The sequence below is a fragment of the Patagioenas fasciata genome, chromosome 3 (genome assembly GCF_037038585.1).
Source record: "Patagioenas fasciata isolate bPatFas1 chromosome 3, bPatFas1.hap1, whole genome shotgun sequence".
In the NCBI taxonomy this organism is placed as follows: Eukaryota; Metazoa; Chordata; class Aves; order Columbiformes; family Columbidae; genus Patagioenas; species Patagioenas fasciata.
In genome coordinates this window covers 108,562,579-108,584,154 of record NC_092522.1, presented here as the reverse complement: position 1 = coordinate 108,584,154, position 21,576 = coordinate 108,562,579, and the positions used below count along the sequence as shown (strand labels likewise).

At 38.5% G+C, this 21,576-nt stretch overlaps 1 long non-coding RNA gene across 1 annotated transcript in view; it reads left to right on the top strand.

Annotated features, from left to right (window-relative positions):
- LOC139827766 (uncharacterized) overlaps positions 1-16,782 on the top strand; it is a 52,540-nt gene extending 35,758 nt beyond the window's left edge. Inside the window, exons 3-4 of the long non-coding RNA XR_011738698.1 lie at positions 9,803-9,955; positions 13,853-16,782. This is a non-coding gene — a long non-coding RNA (uncharacterized lncRNA). The remainder of the gene's footprint in view (positions 1-9,802; positions 9,956-13,852) is intronic.
- The last annotated feature ends 4,794 nt before the right edge of the window (positions 16,783-21,576 follow it).

Below are 21,576 nucleotides of genomic sequence, written 5' to 3'. Positions count from 1 at the left end.
TAGCAACAACAATAATAATAATCTTTCTAAAACCATATACAACTGCCCTCTCCCTTGGTAAACAATTTTTTTCCTGAACCCTGAGGAGGCAAAGAAATAACTTCTGTGGCTTATCTCTGTGGACTAGTTGCCAGAAAATGCTGGACTTCTGCAATACTTTGTTAAGAGACTGATGAAACTCTCATGGAGCCACGAAGTTTACGGTCATTTTTACACAAATATAGCAGCTCTGTCTGCCTGATTGTCTCTGTATGTGCTCTTAAATTATTTAAATCCTGTCAGTGAACTAATGAGACAATATTTTTTTTATTATTATTTTGATAACCAAGAACTTATAAAACCACCAAATGCCATTTCCAATGGAATGATACTCTTTAGAAAATCTCATCTTTCAGTCAAACCACAGGCTTCCTTCTCCCTCCCTCCATTTCATGACTAGTGGCAAATATGAGTGCCATGGTGGCTGACTGATAGCTGTTGCTCCAAGCCTGCAGTCCTCACTTTGGTGGAGCTGCCATCCTGATCAGTTCTCCTCTGTCCCATCTTTAGTGACTCACCAGCAGAACCAGTCGCTGTCCCAGTCGTCTTATGATAAGGCAGCCAAGACAGACACAGCCATTTGGCAGGTTCATGAACTGGAAATGTCCAGAACAAACTATTACAAACTAAATTGTGCTGCTGGTCTGCCCATCTTCCTCTTCCTCATCTCCGCCTTCATGACTGAACAAGGCAGTATGGAACTGGACTTGCTTAAAATGGTGAGAGGAGGATGTGAAGCAGAATAAACTGTCAGGGTTGCTTTGAGTTGAGCCAGTAACAGTCCTGATATCACTGTTGTGAATAGTTTTCAAGCATGAACTTAGGCCTCTAATTAAAGTTTACAGAGATAGAATATGGACATTGGTACTGTGAGAAATCAAGTATTTGAATTAAATGGAACCTAGTCACTTTAAAGGACTGTGGATCAGGTTCTGAATGTGGCTTAGGGTAGCCTGCAGTGATTTGTTTTACTTACCCTTTTTTGGTGGCAAACTAGCTGTCTTATGGTAGCCTTACCTAGATGTACAGAACTGGAGACTATATCTCCTTTGCAGGCAATGTATCCTCTAGCATAATGGAGCCGAATCCAGTTCAGAGTGATTCTTCTTGAGATGTAAATAACTGTACTTTTCTCTTCTGCTGAACAACTTAACTCTGTCAACATCAATTACACTCACCATGCCATGACCTGGCTCCTGTGGTTACCCTAGAATAGTCCACTGTCACTGCTGATGGCTTTGGAAGAAGCTTTCATTACTAGTGTGCATCAAGCATATTTCAGTTTAAGGAGGCATCATAGTTCTTATTTCAAAAGCTAGATCCCAGATTGAACCTCTGCAAAACACACACTGGACAGACTTTTTCTGGTCTGGTTGAATAATTTTGCTCTGTGTTTATGGTATCCTTTAATGGAGGATCAATAAAATTTCTGTTCTTTCAGTGTATGTGCCTCACTTCCATTAACAATAACAGCCTACGTATGTGCTGAGGATGAGAATGAATCTCTCAAACTGTACATACGTGTACCTGAGACCAATCCTTGGGGCCTAACAAATCAGCCTGACTTTCTGGTCTCTTCTGACCCCAAGGCACTCGATGTAATTTGTCTACATGTAGGGGACAGGAAAAGACAGTATTCAAAGGTGTTGCACTTTGCCAGAAAAGAAGTACAAGAACTGAGATTAAAACTGATGGAGTGTTTGAAACAGATTCTGTTAATGAAATGAACAATTGTTTTCAGTTTTATGCAGAAAAAGTGCACTAAGAAAGGCGATGACAAATATATGTGCATCAGATATCATATATGTTGTGAAAGGAACGTAAATAACCCAATTGTTTATCTTTTATGAATGGGAAACTGAGGCATGGAGAGATTATTTGTTTGAGATCTCTCCTTTTCTTTCTTATACACACACAGAAACTCCAAAGAAGAATGGGAAGTTTCTTAACTTTCGACTCCTGTGCAAAAGTTCATTTTTCTACATGTGCTCTCAGTTTTTGAACTGCACTTCTCCTCACATTCCCATATCTATAAAAATGCCATGCACAGGACTGCTGTTAACAGAATCTGTCAAGTCTGTGGCAGTCATTTAACCTACCAGCTGTGGGTAGTACCTATGGCATCTCTCTGTATCTCTACCCTCACCTTTTTGCCCACTCTTCACTGTCCTTTGTCAGCCTTTTCTTCTGAGAAGAACTTCTACTAGAAGTTGTATCCTTATAACATGAAGTGCACACAAATTAAGAAGGATTAGGAATACGCTGTTAGAATAGGATAAAGAAGCCCGAGGGTAATAAAATTAAGCCTATGTTTTGGGGCCAACTCTTAAGCAAAGCGAAGGTAGCTTCAGTTTTCTGTGCAGTGTCCCTTCACTTGCCATATGTAAAAGAAAATCATCAAGGTTTTGTTTGTGTTATATTGTGCATATTATTATTAAATTTAATTTATTGATGATTTTATTATATATCACCTTCTAATACAAACATTATATATAGAATATAGTATTGATATCATGTTATACAATATAGTGTATGTTACATCATATAATTACACAATATTCCAGATGCTGATAAATCTACATGAAGTCACATTTTTACCACTGTAAAGCTACAACACTGAGAAGGTTTGTCTGAAATCTGTCTGAAAAGTTACATTCTGTAAAGAAAACTGTTTCACCAAGCAATCTGTGAGCTACAATTGTACATTTTTGCACTTGTAGGACACTTCAAGGAGATAGGATCTGGACCACAGCCTTCAGTGGTAATGGGCAGAGCAGCTGGGAAGGGGACATATCAAAGAGGTTTTACACTGTGGGATCAGGAGGATTGTAACAGCTGGGGAGGGTCAGGCAGGTTATGACATTTGGGGAAACTGTTGGGTAGGGAGCTCTTCGGTGAGGAAGGATGAGAGTTATGGCAGCTGGAAAGAGTTGGCATTGAGACTTATGATCAGGAGGAACTGGGAACAGTACAGCATCTGGAAGCTGATCAGGCAAGGGGCTCATATCATCTGGGGGATCAGGAAGTACACAACAGCTGGGAAGGGTCAAGCAAATACCCAACACACATGGAATTGAACAGCAGGGCCTGGTGCCACATACAGCTTCTCACATTGCTTTTTCTGTATTGCTGTTCTCTACCTTTCTGTAAATTTCCCTTAACTCATGTTCAAAATGTGTCTTTATGCAAAAACACGGAGGCAGAAAGAAATAATATGGATTTCCACTAAGAAAAATAATGTGGATAGCCCATCCCAACCACAATGGCTTGCCAAAGTCCATGTAATTCCAATTATTGGCTAGTGAAAGATTTTCTTCTTCAACCCTATTACACTCACTGCCCAACTGGCTGAAGGTTTTTATGAAGTTTTTTTTCCAAGACCTTGATTAGCCAGAGGAGGTCAACTTTCTCCTCCAGTGGGAGCTCAACATGCATAGGCTCGATTTTCGGCAATATTGCTCAGTGATACTGAGTGGACTTCATGGTAGACAATGCTGGTGCAAGAAGAGCAAGGTTCCTGTGTCCTGATTGGCTTACACCAGCTCTGGCTGAACTGGTGTTTTGTCTGTTGCTCAACAATTTGTTTACTTAGTGCCTTTCTTGCCTCAGATATTTCTATTGGATATTGCATTATTAGATACCACAGATATAATTCTACATTTGATACATTTTTCCGAGAGTTTCAACTTCCTGAGGTTTGTTATTTCTTACATTCATGTATTTTACCTGTGCTGTGGCTGTCCTGTCTTTTTGTCCATTAACTTAAAAAGTGAGATCTTTATGAACAACCAACCATACTTACTCTCCTAGAAGATAAACCTCTTTCATTATACCCCGTTGTATCTGCTCCCAAGTGTTTTGTTTCATGCTATGTTTCCATTGTAAGCTCACTTTACATTTAGCATTTTTTATTTCGGATTTAGGTAAGTGCCTAGCACCATGCAGTCCTTCACAATCGGTCTCCCAGGTGCTAACAAGAATAATAAATTATATTAATGAGTTCTGTGAAAGTCCTGATTCTTTGCAAAGCTTTGATAAAGTGGGAAATGTCATATCCATCAGGTAGTTGTGACAAATATGCATAGGGTTGAGGGTAAATTGTTGTTTTACCTCTAGAAAAATCTGTAGCACTCTGCTGTGTTTTCCATAGCTGCTCATGTTATTTTTTTCTTCTATAGGCTCTTATTGCTTTCCAGACATGCTGTGCCTTGTCTTTGCCAATTGTTGCCATCTGTCCTGATGACATTGTGATGGAGGTTGAGTGTGTTGCTGAGTTTCTTAATAATGTCACAGTGTCATTTTGCGTTACCTCTGTCACTCTGATGCTGTTATGCTAACTTGTCTTCCTTCATCATTTCTTTTTCACGACTCTCATATTCAAGGCAGTCTAAAAAAAATGCCCTCTGGATTTAAGTTCTTCTTTCCACCATATCTAATATCTCATCTGTTCTCTACAGCTGTTTTCTGCATTCTGTATTTATTCCAATCATATTCTATATGGTAAAAAGTGCTGCTTGTAGGACAGATTTTTTTAATTTCCTCTTGGCATTCAGTAACACTCTATTAAGTGGTTGTGTTTACACTGCAGTTGTCAATGGATCTTTTCCGGGTCCTCTGCTCATTAAGCAATAAATTCAACTTTCCTGGCTAGCAGTGTTTTGAACATTTCATGTGGCAATATGGAACCAGTCCCACAGGGGATGGTTTCCTCTTACCAGACTGCTCCCTCCACGTGCTATGCTCCCTGTTGGGCTTATCTAACTATGTCATCTCTATGAAGGATACTTGAAGCAAGCTGTTGCCTCTTTCTTAGTCACATGCAGGTTGCCAGGGAGCCTGGGGGACCCACCATCTGACATTCATAGCACTCGGCTTCTATCTGAATCTGTCTGAGAATCCCACTGAAGCGTGGGATGACAAGTTCCCTCTTTCTTTTTGCAGAATTACTTCTCATTCACAATTAAGGTAATAAAATGTTTTTGCCAACCTGCTATTGTGGTGGTGTTTGGATTGCTATCAGTCACTGCAGAATTATAAAAATGTTCAAAACTCTTAAGTGACTGTTTCACATTTACCTCAGAAATAACAAAATCTGAAAACCCCTGGTGACCTGAGTCACAGAGGTACAGCAAAAGCAGCAATTACTCAGACTTTCCTTCCCTGCCTCTGTATTCTGCTACAACTTTGACCTACGTAGATCACACCCAGGATTAGGAAAATAATTCATTGCACAATCTGGTGCTTAATCTGCCTACTAAGACTGAGAATGAGGGTATGCCAGTTGTAACAGTGCTTGGGAAATGTAGACCATCTACCAGGAGTTGAGGTGGGATCACAGTTCATTTCAGAAAGGGCACTGAGCAGCCATCAGAATGGTAAGAAGCTACTCTTGAATTAGGACAAATTCAGACTTAATTTGATACAACAGACACTACTAAGGGTACTGACGGCAAACCCTGGGCAGAGAATGATATCAGAGAGGTAGCATGGAAACAAACAAATACAGGAACAGAGAAACAAACTTCATAAACCTATTATCTTTATGCAAAACAAAACAAAACAGAAGTAAAAGCTTGACAAATGAAGAGCCTAACAAAAAAGGAGTGAGTTTACAGCCATGCTGGTATATGCTGGAAAGGCAGAAAAAATAAGCTATGTTAATTCTTGATATCCTGGACAGAGAATTGACATCACGTAAACAGCATAAAGTGTTATCAAAAAAAGTACTGTTTCAGTACTGTTGGATACAAACCCCAAATCTCAAACACAGTGCTGAAGGATGTAACATTATTCATAGCCAATTAACAATAGAATACTAATATCACCAAGTTCCCTCCCTTATACTTTTCTCTGTGTTTGACTCTAGCTTCCACTCCTGTAACATGTTAATGTATTTTACTTTCTACCTCATTCTACCCATCTATACCCCAGCTTAATTTTGACAGCTTGCTCTTCCTTCCTTCCTAGTCTTCTACTCTGCACCATCACTGACATTACCTTTCATACTTGGTCCACTGAATGCCTCAGCATGTGTTACTTGATTTGACTTTTCATTCAACCCTCAGCTTTCGGTTCACCTCTTCCTTTTGCCAAAGGGCCATTCACACGACTTAGTCTTCCGGTGTTGTTTCTTTTTTGGCCCCTCATCGTACAAGAGGCTATTTCAGAATTCATCGGCTTTGACCATCTCCTCATCTTACCTCAGCATGACTCTTCTGCCTTTCCACTCATATAATGTGAGTCTGCCTTTCACAGTTTCCAGTACCATCAGTATTGTTCTCCTTTCTGCTTTTAACAAAAACTAAGTGCAGATCTGTTATTGTGCTATAGGTAAAGTAAGTTAGAAAGCATGAATTATGAACTGCTCAAGAAATAGCAGCTGTTGAGCTTGTGTGCACAGCGAGGTTTGTCTGCTGCTGATCAATAAAAATCAGAGGCAGTAGCCATGCTACCAGAGAGACCATCTGTGGCTAGAGAGCCAGAAGCTTGCTGACTGAGATAGACACTGCTGGCTTAAAGGAGGACAGGGTCAGGTTATATTCATATAATCCCCATAACAGTGACATATTTAACTGTCAGTGTGTGTGAGCTGGCAATCTGCGGGCAAAAGTACTCTACTGCCCTGCCTAGTTCTCTGGGAGGAAGGGTCTGGAAAACTGACAGTAGGCTACTGGGATGACCCTTTGCTATGTTGTCAGTGTGATAAAGTAGTACAGCTAACAAAATGAGGATTATTACTAAAGAAATTTGGTAGCAAGGGACCAGATGGGAACAGGGGAACAGAACCTTCTCTCTTCTCTTGAAGGAACAGAGGTAGTGATGTGTCCTCTTTTAGTCTTCTTGTGAACTTTGTGTTAATATCTTAGTTTCAAAACAATTCACCCTTGTCCTGATTTTCTTGCCCAGTTAAGGCCCCACTTTGCGTTTCACTCCTTTGTATGTTGTGCGCTTTTCTCTATTTTTCTCTCCCAAACTCAGCATGGACCAACTTCATTCAGTTGAAGTCACTCTTGTCAAATTTCAAATGCCCTCTTCTTAGTCAAATCTCATAATCAGTACCGTGTTCTCTCAGTCTTTTCAGATGTCTTTGACATAATCAACTATGCTCATCACCTGGTTTGTGAGGTGTCAGCATCCATTCTTTTATTTCTGATAATTTCTTGAGCCTTTCCTTTGATAGTTTCTTCTCATTGATTATTGCTTAATAAGACTCACCTTTTTTTTTTTTTCCTCATTCTCCTTTCCTTCTGTGTTTCATCTCTGACAGAAACATGCAAAACCAACCACCATTTCTTCACAGCTGACCCACAGGCAAAGGTTTCCTTCAGATTTCTCTCCTCTTCTACTAACAGAAAAATCTCACCTATTACATTATGTTTTTGTGGATGCCTACATGTCTTTGTAAAGGTCAGCCTGAGTGTAAACCAAGTTCTAGCTCTTTAAGTATCCACACTTTTTTCATTATCACTGTCACAACATCCTTCTTGCCACTGATACAATTCAGTATTGTTGTTCACTTGGGCCTCTCTCCATGCTTTGCCATCTGGCATATGGCTAGGTCTTGTGAATGCTTTCCTGAAACATCTTTTAAGGTACGTAAGATGTGCTCTTTCTCCACACTGTGAAAACTTTTGTTCAGACACTTTTTCTTACATGTTCATTCCCAATTGATTTCAACATCTTTAATCTCAACTAATACTAACATAATTTCAGAGATACAGTGTTGCCCTTTTATATCTAGCCTCTCTTTTCTGTTGTAAAGATAATACCCATAGGTTCTTGCTTTGACTATATCAGGGAAATTATATCTTAATTCAGTGGTTTCTCATTTTCTTATTCAATCAATGCCTTGATCTTCAAAACCCTTCACAGGTTCTCCCCAGTCCATTCTTCTTTGGTGGTGAGATGTCAATCAACTTAGTTAATACTTCATGTTAATTTCTGTCATGTCCCTGTTTGATATTTTTTGTGTTTTCTCTACGGACTTCCTGGTACAGGGAGGAAAATAATCGTCCAAAACTTCTCTGCTGAGGAACCTACAGAAACCCTAGGAATAGTTTTGCAGCTTGCGTGGGAAACACCTGCTCAAATCTTAGTCCTTCTCATATAAAAGCTACATCTGAGCTATTCCAGACTCCCTTAGTAGTCAAATCAGACAAGACTCATGGATTTGTCTTATCCTGAACTTCAAATGCATGTCCCTACATTGATGGAAAAGAAAAGAAAAGCAAGCAGTTATAATACTTCCTGTGCAGACATCATAGCTATATGAGACCCTTTAAGCATACATAGGATTAACTTTCTGTGCTATTTCTTTTTATCCCATTATTTTCTGTAATTTCTATTCAGGTATTTGCATTATTCTTTCATTGGGTTGTCAACTCTAGAGCAGGAACTTTCTATTTTTTCATCTTTGCTCAACACATATATATAATATATAATATAGTTTTTTCACAGTGATAATATACAAAATAGTCAGAGAGCTCAAATAGGTGACTTGTCATATTAATTCTTCTTATGAAGCACTTGCAGAACTACTCAGTACTTTCAGTTCTTCACAAATATGCCATACAAATGTTTTCATGGGATAAATATTAATGAAAAAAATTGTTATTACTTTGGAGCATTTCTTTTGTCTTGAGTAATGTGGCAGGAAAATGCATCTGCTGATTTGATTCTAACAAATAAGTTAAGTCAAGCATCAAATTAAGCAAGAAAGCCGCAAGATTACACAGACCACAATCCAGTCAGTCTTAGCAGCCTAAGAAACCCTACAGTCAGAAATGAGTACTTTATCTGAATATGGCAGAGCCTACTTTTTTACTAGAGTTTCAGACAACTTCCTTAAAATAAATAAGAGATAAGAGAGCAAAGAAGGAAATAAAAATAGTAAATAGTACATAGTAAAAGAAAGGAAAACAACTAGTCTTAAGTACAGAATAAAATATAGCTTGGCAATTTGTTTGGTCTGATATAGCAATTACTGTGCTAAATTAAATGCATTAGGCAAATGCCCTGAGTGGCTGATGTCATACTGTAGTCAATTCAACATATGTGAGGTCTTCTCAATTGTACCAACATGTTACATTGGCACAAGTCGCATTTTCTGTCATTCTATATTGGAACCCGAGGGCTGCTTTTTTTCAACTAGAAGTGGAGATATGAGCAGAAGACATCTACCATTTTACCAACTAGCAATGTATATGTTCACAGAAATGTAACATCCTTTTGTCTTTCTTGTACTCTCACTGTGTTTGATATCAATTTGAGTAGATAAATAGTTATCTTGAAGCATTTTTCCATAGTCCCAGATGTGTGAATTTTTAATTAGCTCTAATAAATGCCTTTTATATGTTGTTTCTATGAACCATGATGTATAGCATCTACTCTTTATAAATCACATCTAAAGTGAAAATTTCAAAATCCACTTATTATAATGGCTTATATTTATTTCAAGCTGAATATCAACTTTATTGCTACAGACAGAAGTGCACCTGTCATACTGTGCTTGTCACATCTAATGTTAAAGAAAAAGAAAAAAAAAGAAATATTAGGGCTGGAGACCTTTTGTAATGATTTGTCTTAGTAGGATCTTTAACAGCATGATTAGCATTGCAAATTATATTAATATGAGAATGATTTATTCAAAGAAAAAAATGGGTGTGTTCCCAAGAAACATGTTTCTGTCTTTCTGCTTGGACCTTCAGCCTTCTCTCTTCCAGTAGTGTTCAATCAAATGGTCTTTCTCCCTCCTCTGCTCCAGGCACTGGAGACTGCTGAGAGAATGCTGAAGAATCTTCACTGCATGGAGGGGTCGAGAGATGCCTTGCAGGGACATCATCTCTCTAGACAATGGTTTTTAAAGGGTTCCCCACATGAAGATGCTGAGGAAGAAAAGCTTAGTGGAAGTATAGAGGTATGATGAACTTTGTTTTAAAGGGTTCTAAAAGCTTCATGACTTTCCTTAGAGTGGTGCATATTCATCAAAGGGGACCAGAATATTTGGAACGATCTTACATAGACATTTGCATAGATGTACACAGGGAATTAAAATTAAAAATTTGTGTAAAAAAATGTCAATTTTTAATCCTTTCTCTAGTTTTCTGGTTTTCTCCATCAGTTTTGTAAGAAGGGTGACTTACATCTTCCTTTTTTTAGCTTCTTTTCACTATTTTCTCTTCCTGCCTTCATCCATTTATCTTCCATTTGTCATCCATTTTCCATCCTCCAACTCCACTGAAAGCATGGCTTAGAAAAATGAGCTATCAGTTCCTTTGAAGATGGAGTGGAATAGAGTTTCTTGTTTTGCCCTGGTATTACATCTTGGGTCTCTTTCTTTTAGTATCATTACAAAAATATTACTATTGCAGAAGATTACAGTGAAAACTTTGGGAAAATACATTAAGACTCCTGCGAACTGCAATGAAATATCATTAAAGTTAGTACTGAAAATGCAATAGTGAATGGAATGGTGATAAGGAGGAAGCTAGCTCAAGGTTGCACCGTGTACATAAAACATCGGTGATGTCTCTTTAGTAGGTGCCCAAGTATTCTTCTTCATTGATAAAAGGAGAAATAAATCTGAACCACCTACATGCCCACATTTAGTGGCTTTCAAGAGAAATCATAGCTTTTAATGAGGTATAAAATAAATTCAGGCATTCATGTAGGAGAACCACTTCCTAACACAACTAAGATGGTGTTGTACAAGTGGGGTGCCTGCAGTGTTCTTTCACCACTGTAGTCAGTGTCAAACTCTTGATCTGCCCATGTCAGTGGCAGCTTCATGGTTTTGATGGTATTTCGGTGTCTGCTTTTACTGTAGTAACTACCTGTACTGTGAACAGCAGTGTAGCAGACACAACTTTGATAAATCAGGGAAAGTGTCAACTGATGTCTTACTGACCTCTTTAGAGACAAGGCTAAGGACCATGATGCTAATGTTTTGTCTTTTAGATGCCTTTGATATCTGGCCTTTCTTTAAGAACTGTGACTTCTAAATTTACAGTCTCATTCATCATGGGAAAAATGTGTGTGGGAGGTTATACTGATGCAGCAGGAACATCTTGAAGAGAACCCTGAGACAGTCCTTAAGGATTTAGAGATTGCTTCTGTTTTTTGAGCACTCCGATTGTTAGCAGATACTATTATGTAGTAATCAATGCTTCCATTCTCTACAATAGAATGGAAAATGGAGGATCGCCAAAAAAATAAAACCAACCTAAACAAACAAGCAAATGCACAAACAAAAACCAAGAAAAAACCCAGGAAGTGTCTGACTTTTATTTTTTTTTTTTTTTTGTAAATATATTTAATAATGTAAGAGCCACTGGTTCCAGCAGATCTTAGGGAGCGATTTAGGTTTTAGACATGAGACAATTATTTTAACAAAACAGTGTGCCTAATTGTGTACCACACCCTATTGGACTCAATGTTTCTCGAATGTAACAGGAAATGTTCAGTCTGTAAAGCAATAGCAGAACAATTTTTGCCTATGGGCTGCTGGAAATAATAGTTTTTGCAATTTTAAGTTTCAAAACAAAACCTCTTCTGGAGTGCTTAACAGTACACAGACCAGGAAACTGATATTGTGGATTTGCTAATGACACACATGCATACAACTTGACCAAAATGCAGGTTGCAAAAGCAGATGTTAAGTCTGTTGGCGGGTTGTAAGCAACAGCATACTGGGTGTGACCTGGGTTTACATGTGTTTTTAATAGATGAGTCTGTATAAACTGATTCCAATGAATGCACATCATATGGAAGATAATGCTTTAGTGCTTCAGTTGAAAAAGATATGTTATTTTCAGTAGAAGAGAATAAAGTGTCGCTCTCCATCAGACTACACTTTGTTTATCCAATTTCTATTATAGCTGGTTTAATGGGAAAAGAGTGACAGGTCAATTGTCCTTCTTATACTGTGGATTCTTTTGCAGATTCAATTTTTTATTAGTCTGAAACAGAAGTTACTTTTATTACCAATTCCGCACCCCCCAAAAAAAAAGAAAAAAAAGTGCCACTTCTTCTAACTGTGATTTTGAATGTTAAGTAATTCATATCAGTTATTCACTGCTAACTCTAGACTTGTGGGGCAGGAAATGATCTGTGTTTTTCACAGTACTTATGTACATGAATGAATCCTCCAGATACTACTGGAATACAATAATGTAATGAAGTGATAATACAATGAGCTAGAGCCATCCTCAAGCCACTGAAATCTGTTTAAAGCATTTTCAAATTGCATTCAGAAGGCAGGCTCTGCAATGGATGTAGCAGTGCTGTGAAAAAAGGCAATCAAGAGACCTCTCCTCAGCTTGACAAAACGTCACACTTTGGAATACATTGCTTTGGAATGGGTACTTTTCTTGCTCTGATTTTTTTCTTCTATCTTCTGTACCTATTTAGCTGTTTAGGAGTCTGCATATTTGCAGCAGGGCTAGAACAATGGTGTCCAGTTTCTGTCAAAGTTTCTTGATCACAATACAGTAATGATTACCAAAGGCAAGAGGAGCATTGTGCGAGACATAAAATATTCATAGATTATAACCAGATCACTACTGGGTGTCAAGGCTGTTCAGACTTGGCAGTTACTAAATGGCTGGGCTTGCAATTTTCATGTCATGTTCTCTGCTAATCTTGAAGGAAAATTCCATGACCTTCCTTGTGCAAATGAACTACAAAGATGACCGCTAATATGGAGTTGCAACTGCCATGTAATGAAGTTGTTTCTGAGGACACGTGACATGAAGACCTTGAGCAATACAAAAGAAAAGTTAATGGGGAAATCAGAGGAAGTAAGATACTACCTGGAATGATTTAAGCTATTTTGGAGAACAGTCCTGTGAAAAAATGCTCACTTGAAAGAGACCAATCTATCAGTATGACTTAGAATTGCTGAAGACTGTAGCTCTTATGTTCTTCAGGACTTTAGAGGTGGAAACTGTAAAGGTTTCTTATTTTACCCTAGTAGAGGTCAGTTAACCAAAAAGTAACAGACAATAACAAGCTTCATTTTTACCTTTATTTGCAAGAAAGGTAGAGGAAGTTGCTTGGGAAAAATCAGTAACAATAATATACTGTGGTGCCTATAGTCACCCATATGTCAGCTTGGCTTTCATAATGAAAATAACTTCAAAGATGCAAACTCTTAACTATCTGAAATTCACCATGATTAAAATAGAGGACCAAGTGAAGACTTTGGCTTGGCATATGTGCATTATTTTTACTGTAGCCTCCAATAACCCCAAACTAAGAACATGTCCTAGTTGTGCTAAATGCTGCACAAAACCACAGAAAAAACAGGACACTCAGAAAAAAATAGGTTAATAGCAAGTGTCTTACAATCCTTTCCCACCATTTTCTATCTTATCAACAGTAGCTTCTGGGAGGGGTTATTTTACGTAAGCTTTCTTTTATGTAAATGTCTGATATTGTGGTACAAAGCTGGATGTTGCTGTACTTTCTGTGTCTATACTAGGGCACAAAGTAGGACCAAGACTGACGTTTGTGATGTGGAACTCTGCAGCCTTGGCTGGTCTGTCTCCTGACAATGATCCTGGGCACAAACCATGTCTCAGGATTGCCTAAAGGAGGTGCCAGCTAGGCAAAGATCGAAATCATTCCAGAGATGGGCCAGCACTTTAAAATGATGCATGATGTCTTTAGCCCTGTTTCATTTACCACTGGCGAGGTAGGGGGGTGTCGGGGGCATTCCTCTGCTCTGAGTGCACTCCTACACATGGGGTGGGAGCATGACACACTCGGTGGTGTTTGCTTTCCTAGACATCTTGTCTTCTTGTCCTCCCTTCAGGAGTTCTGCTTGTGATGGAAAACTACTGATGGTACTTTCAGAAAGGAGTTACATCTCTGCCAGTGAAACCCTGGTATTCCAGCACTGCCAAAGAAGAATATTTAGACAAATGGACATACAGGTTTAATGATCTGGTATTGCTTGTGTTGCACATGTTGAATTATGTTTGTTGTTCCCAGCTCCCAGCCCTGGAGTCAGGTTCCCTCTGCATTGTGATTTCCTACCAAGCAAGACCCATGTGCACACCGTCTGCTCCTGCTATCCACACTTGAGGTTCTGGAAAAGGTGACATCTGATGGAAAGGAGTCATGGTGACCTATAAGCAGATTTTATAATCTGGTTTATCAGGATATGAAGGCTGCAGGGCACATTGTAGGATCCCCATAGTAAAGACAGAGTGGTACAAGCGTGGCATCCAGAGACAATGGTCCTCCAATTACCATGTACCAGCGGTAATACGTTAGTCTGACATTATTAATGAAAATGTGCCAAATTAAAAGTTGAGCAGAAGCAGATGTTGCCAGTGAACCAAATTTTCAGCCTTCAGATTATTTCTGAATGCTTCTACACATTGCTAGAGGCAATCTATGTATTTGCTTTAAAAGAGCTATACTTTTAAAATATTGAACATCCTGCAGTTCCTTTGTCAACAGTAACTGAAAAGATGAACCAAAACCATGGCAATATATCACTTGATTCAATCTAAGCTATCTAACCCACCTTTAAATATGCAAGCCCTCATCAGTTTAACATAGGTCCAGGCAAATTAAGGCAGTGCAGTAGTAAACATTATTAATTGGTTTCCATGATTCATCTAGAGTATTGTGACAGAAAAGTGGGACTGTTGTTTCAAGTTACTTAAGTTCTCCCTTGGAACTACGCTTAATATTAATCAGTTTCCATCCTGCTACTCTACTAGCATAATTTAATAAATGCTGTAATAGTATTCCTATTTATACATAATTTTCTCAATATATATTTTTTTTCATGTTATGAGAATATAGGGTATCTAATGAGGTTTCTTAGGTGCAAAACAAGAAATTCTCCCACTAAAAAAAAAAAATAAAAATCACAAGAGGCCATAAAGTTGATTTAAAAGCACATTGTAAACTGAGTTAACGTATTTTTCCATCTTTACATAATTCTGTGGAAGGATCTAGAAATCACTAGATAGTTCTTCTGAAATTTTTATTCTTTTTTGATATTTTGCCAGAAGATCGAGAGAGGTGATCCTTCCTCTCAGCCCAGGCTAGACACATACAGAGTGCTGGCTCCATTGCTGGTCTCCCCAGTACAAAGGAGACAGGGACATACTGGACTGAGTCCAGTACAGGGCTGTGAACAGGAAAAAGGGATTGGAACATCTGATATATGAAGAGAGGCTGAGAGAGTTGGAACTTATCAGCCTGGAGCCAGATGCTTCTCAGTGATGGATGAGAAATAATGTGCACAAACTGAAATAAAGGAAATTCAATTTAATTGCAAGAAAAACTTTTTTACTATGAGGGCAGTTGAACACATTGCCCAAAGAAGTTGTGGAGTCTCCATCCTTGGAGTTATTAAAAAATGACTGGACACAGTCCTGGGCAGCCTGCTGTACATGATTCTCTTTGAGCATGGGGGTTGGACTAGACAATCGCCGAAGGTGCCTTCCACCTTCAACTGTGATTCTGTAAAACTGATCTAATTAAAAATCTCAACAACCAAGGATGGATTTCTTCCTCCTTGTGATGCAGATGTTTTACCTCTGGAACAAAATACCACAGTTCTTGCAATTCTTACTGAATTGCCTGATATTGCCAGTTTATAATCTGCCGTTTTAGGACTTCATGATAAAGACAGTACATACACATACAGAGTCTATATCTACCTAAATCTAGCAAATTAATTGTGTGGTTCTCTGGCACTGAGGCAGACTGGAATGAAATGACTTGTATTCACACTGTTCAACACTCCTACCTTCCAAACAGGATGGCCCCATCCCAACTGCCTACTGGAGTGGTCCTTGGCCAGTGCTCACTCTTGCACTATGCCCAGGAATTGTCTGCGATGGGGCTTGTTGGCCTGTGTTAGAAATGTACCGGGACCATTTTTATAATTTAACAGCATAAGTGATCAGCTGCCAGCCCTTGGGAACACTTCCTGGTGCTGCATAATTTGTAAGTGTAAAGTTATCCATACAGACCTGTATTCTGTTTGTTTGTTTAGTTGTTTTGTTTTTTTTTTTTTTTTTTTAAAGATTCTTGTATTTAATTGAAAATTAAAGGATAAAATTATATTGATTTAGTAGAAATCCCCCAAAAATAAACGCAAAAAATGAAACCCCTGTCCTCATTTACCTGCTGTAGGTTGACAGTTTCATGGTCTGGATGATTCTTCAGGCTTACGCTGGAGTCTTCTCGGAGGCTTTTTGGATATCAGGTTCCTTTCCCTACATGAGTGTTCTCCAGAATCACAGGGCTTTTTCTCTCTGAATGTTGTGAATTTGGTTGGTTCCTCAGTGAGCTCAAGCTCCCTTCTGGCTCCCACCAGGAACAACTCAGTTCCCATCTCTTCTTGTCTTCTACCCAGAAACTTCCTGTGTGGGCCCATTTTATATGCTCCTGATGGTGCCATGGAATCTTTGTTTTGCCTCTGGAAATTCCGCACTCAGAGTTTTTGTTTGGTTGGTTGGTTTTTGTTTGTTTGTTTGTTTGTGTTTTGTTTTTCTTTTTTTTTTCTTGCAAATTAACTGACTTCCTGGTTTGGGTATTCTCCTTTGCATACTATCTAACGAATATAGCCATTAATTATCTTCTATTGTACTCATCAGTCTGGTGGTGATTTTCTGGAGTAGTGGTTCTCAACCTTTTTAAATCCATAGAAAATGTAACAGTTTTAAAAAGAGTCAAAAGAACTCTTTAAAAAAACCTCATGGATCATCTTACGCAGTACTACAGTAACACCTCATTTGCAAATAAAAATCAATTCAACTGAAATAAACATCCATTCATTATTCTTATGTTCTTCAATTTATTTGTTTGTCTGGATGAAATCATATGCACATATATTTTCCCTTCCCCAAAGTCAGATGCACTATTATTTTGTGAATTACCTTCTGATGTCCTGTGGACAACCAGTGACCAAAATCTGGAAGAAAATTTTTTAGATTAGTTGGGATAAAAATGAAGAAATCCACATGTGCTAGGAGTATCAAACTAAATGTTATACATGAGCACACAACTGGTTGTCTAAAGATAGAGTTTTAAAAGTGCAAATAAAGGTCTATGGGACAGTTTAAAAGGAAGTAAACCAGGTAAAGGTAAAAAGAGAAAGAGAGGGAGAAAGGGAAAAGGAAACGGAAAGGGAAAAGATGGGAGAGACCATAATAAGCAATAGTTCTTTTACACAGTCCAGATAGTATCTTTAGTTAGTACATGTGCATCTCTATGCAAATTTCATTTGCATGGGTAAATGAATATTTTAATGCAGAACTGAAAAAAAAATCAGTGACTGTATTTCAGGAAGTTTTTCAAAGATCTGATTCATCACGGTTATCAATAGTAGCTTGGAATTAAATTTAATTCCTTCAGATTCTAGGTTAAAATTTTCTTGCAAAAATGTTTTTTAATATCTGCTTGCATTAAAACCACTTTTTGATATAAACATATTTGTTGCCTTTGTGGCAACTTTGATGTTCTTGGCAAGGTATTTATGGTATCTAAATATGTCAATTGGTTCCCGTTTGTTCTTCTTAGCTTTAAGTTAGCTCACAGGTTTCAATCTCTGTTTCTCCCACCCTTTAATTATCAGGCTTTTCTTCTAAAGGCATAAGGTTTGTGTACACCTTTGGGATAACTAAGCTTGAGGCTGAAAACATTTAGCTTTTCCCTCAGTATAGAAAACATGGAATTTGGCGTTTCATTCTTAAACCTGGGTACTCTTGGTGGACAAACGTCCTTACCTACACCCAGTCTGCTGAGAACAGGTGATTCTTGTACTTCATGGATATGAACACTGGGAAGCTGGCAGACTTTCTGAGACACAGGCTGTGGGAGATCAAAGTGTATTGTATTTTAATATTCCATAGACAGGACTATGTGTTATTGCTTCAAGTATGTTCATTAACCTGGTCAGTGAGGTGAAGTTGCAAATAACCATGGTGTGAATAACTACAGGAAGCCGGCAGATCAAAGAGCTATTCGCTGTTTGAAAAGCACTTCTCAGGAGAGAAAGGGGTGGAGAATGGGGTCAGTTCTTAGATGGCAATCCTGTTGAGAACGGACAGTGATGGAAGAGAAGGGATCCTCTGGTGAAAGAAAAAAAGTTATGTGGGGTTTTTTTTGTGTGTGTGTGGCAAATGGAGCCGTGTGGTTTTGTACAAAGACAGAGCCTCAGTCTCACCTGTCTAGGTTCACATACTCTCATACTTGTACCTTCTTTACTTCTGTGTGTGGGTAAAAAGGTCCGAGAAAAGAAACTGTATTGAGTCAGACAATCTGTTAGTAAACCTCCAATATAGCTGCACGAAATGATCAGCAGCTGTAACCCAATTAAATGGAGCAATTTCACAGTACACTACTGCTCACCAGAGAGTATATACCGATATTCTCCGAGTACTCAGCCAAACCATTTTGTAGCAGTGCTTGCAAACTTCTCCTTAGGAATATTTAGCACTTGGCTAGAGCTCCTCAGACACAAGGGGAAGATGAGAGGGAAGAGGAAAAGCAAAGGAACATAGTGCAATGAGAGCCAATTAGTAAGTAAATCCACTCTGTCTCTTGGACACAAAGTAATAGCTTCACAGGTGTGCACAGAGAAAGTTGCAGTTATAACATAGCTAGAAGGTTAACCATTTAAAAGGCCATCTCAAGGAACATTTAGATTAGAGTAGCCTTTCTTCTTCAGTTCAAAGCTCTTTCTGCTGCTTTATGAGTCCAAAGTGAGGAACCAAGCTATTTCTTGTTTAAAGTGACCGTTTTAATAGCTAGGCCATTTCTAACTTTGCTTTTATAGATAGCATGGCTCCAGTCTCTGCTGCTCTTTTGCTCACCCATATACACGTGTGTCATAAAAGTAACTATTTGGCTAACAATTACTGGGATGAAAAAAAAAAAAAAAAGCCCAAAATACTCAATTACAAAGCTGAGGCTGTATGTTTCCCATCCATGCATTCAGTATTAGACATGCTAGGAAACATCTTTATTCTAGCAAATTGTTTTAAAACAAATATAACTATATTCACACAAACTTCTGATTATGTGAAAGAAAACAACAACAAAAAAACCCCACCTTTGTTATTAATACCTACGTTTATATACTGTGATTCTTTTTCTTACTCAGAAGCCAGACAATTAATTTCAGGAAGGCTCATCACGAAATTTGAAAAGCAGGACTTCTGCATTTCCCAATCAGTATTAGCGAAGACCACGAAACGCCATGGATCTCCTGTTCACGTATCTCCTGCTGGAATCACCTATTGGCTGTCACCTTGCAAACATGGGAATCAAACAGAGGATCACACAATACTTGTGCAAAGTACAAGTATCTTCACAAATAATATAGATAATATTCTCCTGTGCTTACGGTCCCTTAGCATATGCTGTCTAGGTTTGAAACTCTCTGCAAAGACAAATCATTTGCCTGTGGTTGTGTTGCATGATACCGTATGTGAAGAAAAAGGCATAAGGAAAGAGTCCAGATCACTGCAGATCTCTGTTGCTTCATTCTAGTTGTCTGAGGCAGATGCAAACCAGTAACCTCTTAAAACTTGTCAGAGCCTTGATTGCATCAGCGGTGCTTCGTTGCTGCTTAATTGACACACTTTATGACATTCTGAACACCAAACATGTGGACTAGGAGCTGCAGTCCTATATCTGGGGAGATGAAACACCAGCAGACAGGGCTTTCTCTCCTAAATTTTGTTTCTGTAGAGTGTCTTTGTTGTATAATCACTCTTTTCTGTAAATAAATCACATAACACTCATTTCCTAATAAACTGGTATTTACCAGCCTGAGGTTAGCAACACTATGGTTTTCCTCATTTCTTTATATCCATATGGTAAAGTCCTAGTATAAATTTTATTTTATCCTTTACAGACCTCTGTTTCAGTTCATTTTAAGTGACTAATTTGCCTAAATATCCTTCAGTTTGCCTTGGAACTTTTTCAGCTGAACATGGTAAGAAAATAAAGGAATGTATATGATCTATTTAAATAATTGCCCCTTAACATCTCTAAAACTATGCAGAGTATTTTTCTAAGCAGCAATAATGCCCAGTGCTCATTTTCTGCCTATTTTTGTCCTTTGTCCTCATTTCTGTAACTGAGCCCACTGTCATCTGGTAGAAATATTTACCAGTTGGATCTGAATTGGCCTGGTAATAGTGAGAACACATCTGGAGTCTAGACTCAGCGGCTCTATGGGCAGGGTCATATCTCTGTGCTACATCAGCCCCAGCGCCTATTTCTGTTTACATAGGTGGTGTGCGGCATCATCTGTTTCAGCTGTCAGACCCCACCAGCCCCCTGCTCCCCCCAGCTGCCGAGGGACCGTCCCCCTCCCCTTCCCCCTGACCCGCCACTGTCCCACCACTATCAGCTGGAGACGGGAAGCAGGGGACCTCTGGCATGCACGACGGGAGAGGAGGGGGAAGAAAATCCCTGGAACCTATAAACTCTAGCATTATCAGTGCATCAGAGCTATACTTCAGCTCCACAGGGTTCAGCTGAGAGGGTACCTTTGTGGGATGCAGGAGGCTGCATCAAATATGCAAGCGACAGAATAATCTCTTAGTACATGGGGGAGTGTGCTCTAAACTCTTTAAAAACTCTTTTAATTAGATTTTTTTTTTCTTTTTTTGATTAAAAGTGTGTACTTAAACCCCTTGGACTTCAAAACTAGAAAGTGTACTAATATGGTTTTCTGAATACTGCTGTTTACTCAAGGAAGGGAATAAAATAAGTTTAGAAATTGTATCATGATACAATATGTAGTCGTAAGAGGTTGCTATGATGATAATTTTGTGTCAGCTGCCCTAAGGCACTTGAATTTCTTTAATGTTTAAGGTAGTTTGTGTGTGTGTTTGTGTGTGTGTATGTGTGTATATGAGTCAGGATGTTTTGGGATAAAAAGCATTATACAAGAATGCTTCATTATTGCTTCTTGAAAAATGTAAGATGGGATTTTCTTTTCATCACATCACTCTTTGCAGAATGAACCAGTCCCAAAGACTAGGAACTTATAAGAACAATATTACATACAGAGAGGATCACATATTAATGTGATGACCACTTCCAAGGTCTGGTAGCAAAGTTGCACAAGGGACCTCCAAGGCTTTATAAAGGGAGGTAGGTACAGATCAAGCTAATCACTCAGACTGCAGGTGAGAGGGAGGTGACACGTCATATCTTCTGTGCATTCACATAGTACGGCACTTATAACACACTCTTAACAATGAGTTATGGTATATTACTGTTGCTCTTAAAATGATGAGCAAATATTTAACAGTACAAAATAGTGGTGTCTCTCTGTTTCATTCCACAATGTGCAAGTAGATCACATTAATGCTAAGAAGAATTCTGTTCACAGAAAAAAATAATAGACCAATTTGTAGAATCACACTTTTATCAGTAAACATCATCTCTTCTGTGTATACTTCAAGCTAATCAGCTTGAATGGAAGAAATACAATTTTGTTAAAGGAGTGTGCTAGATGGTCTAGTGTTTTTCACTTCATCAAGAAAA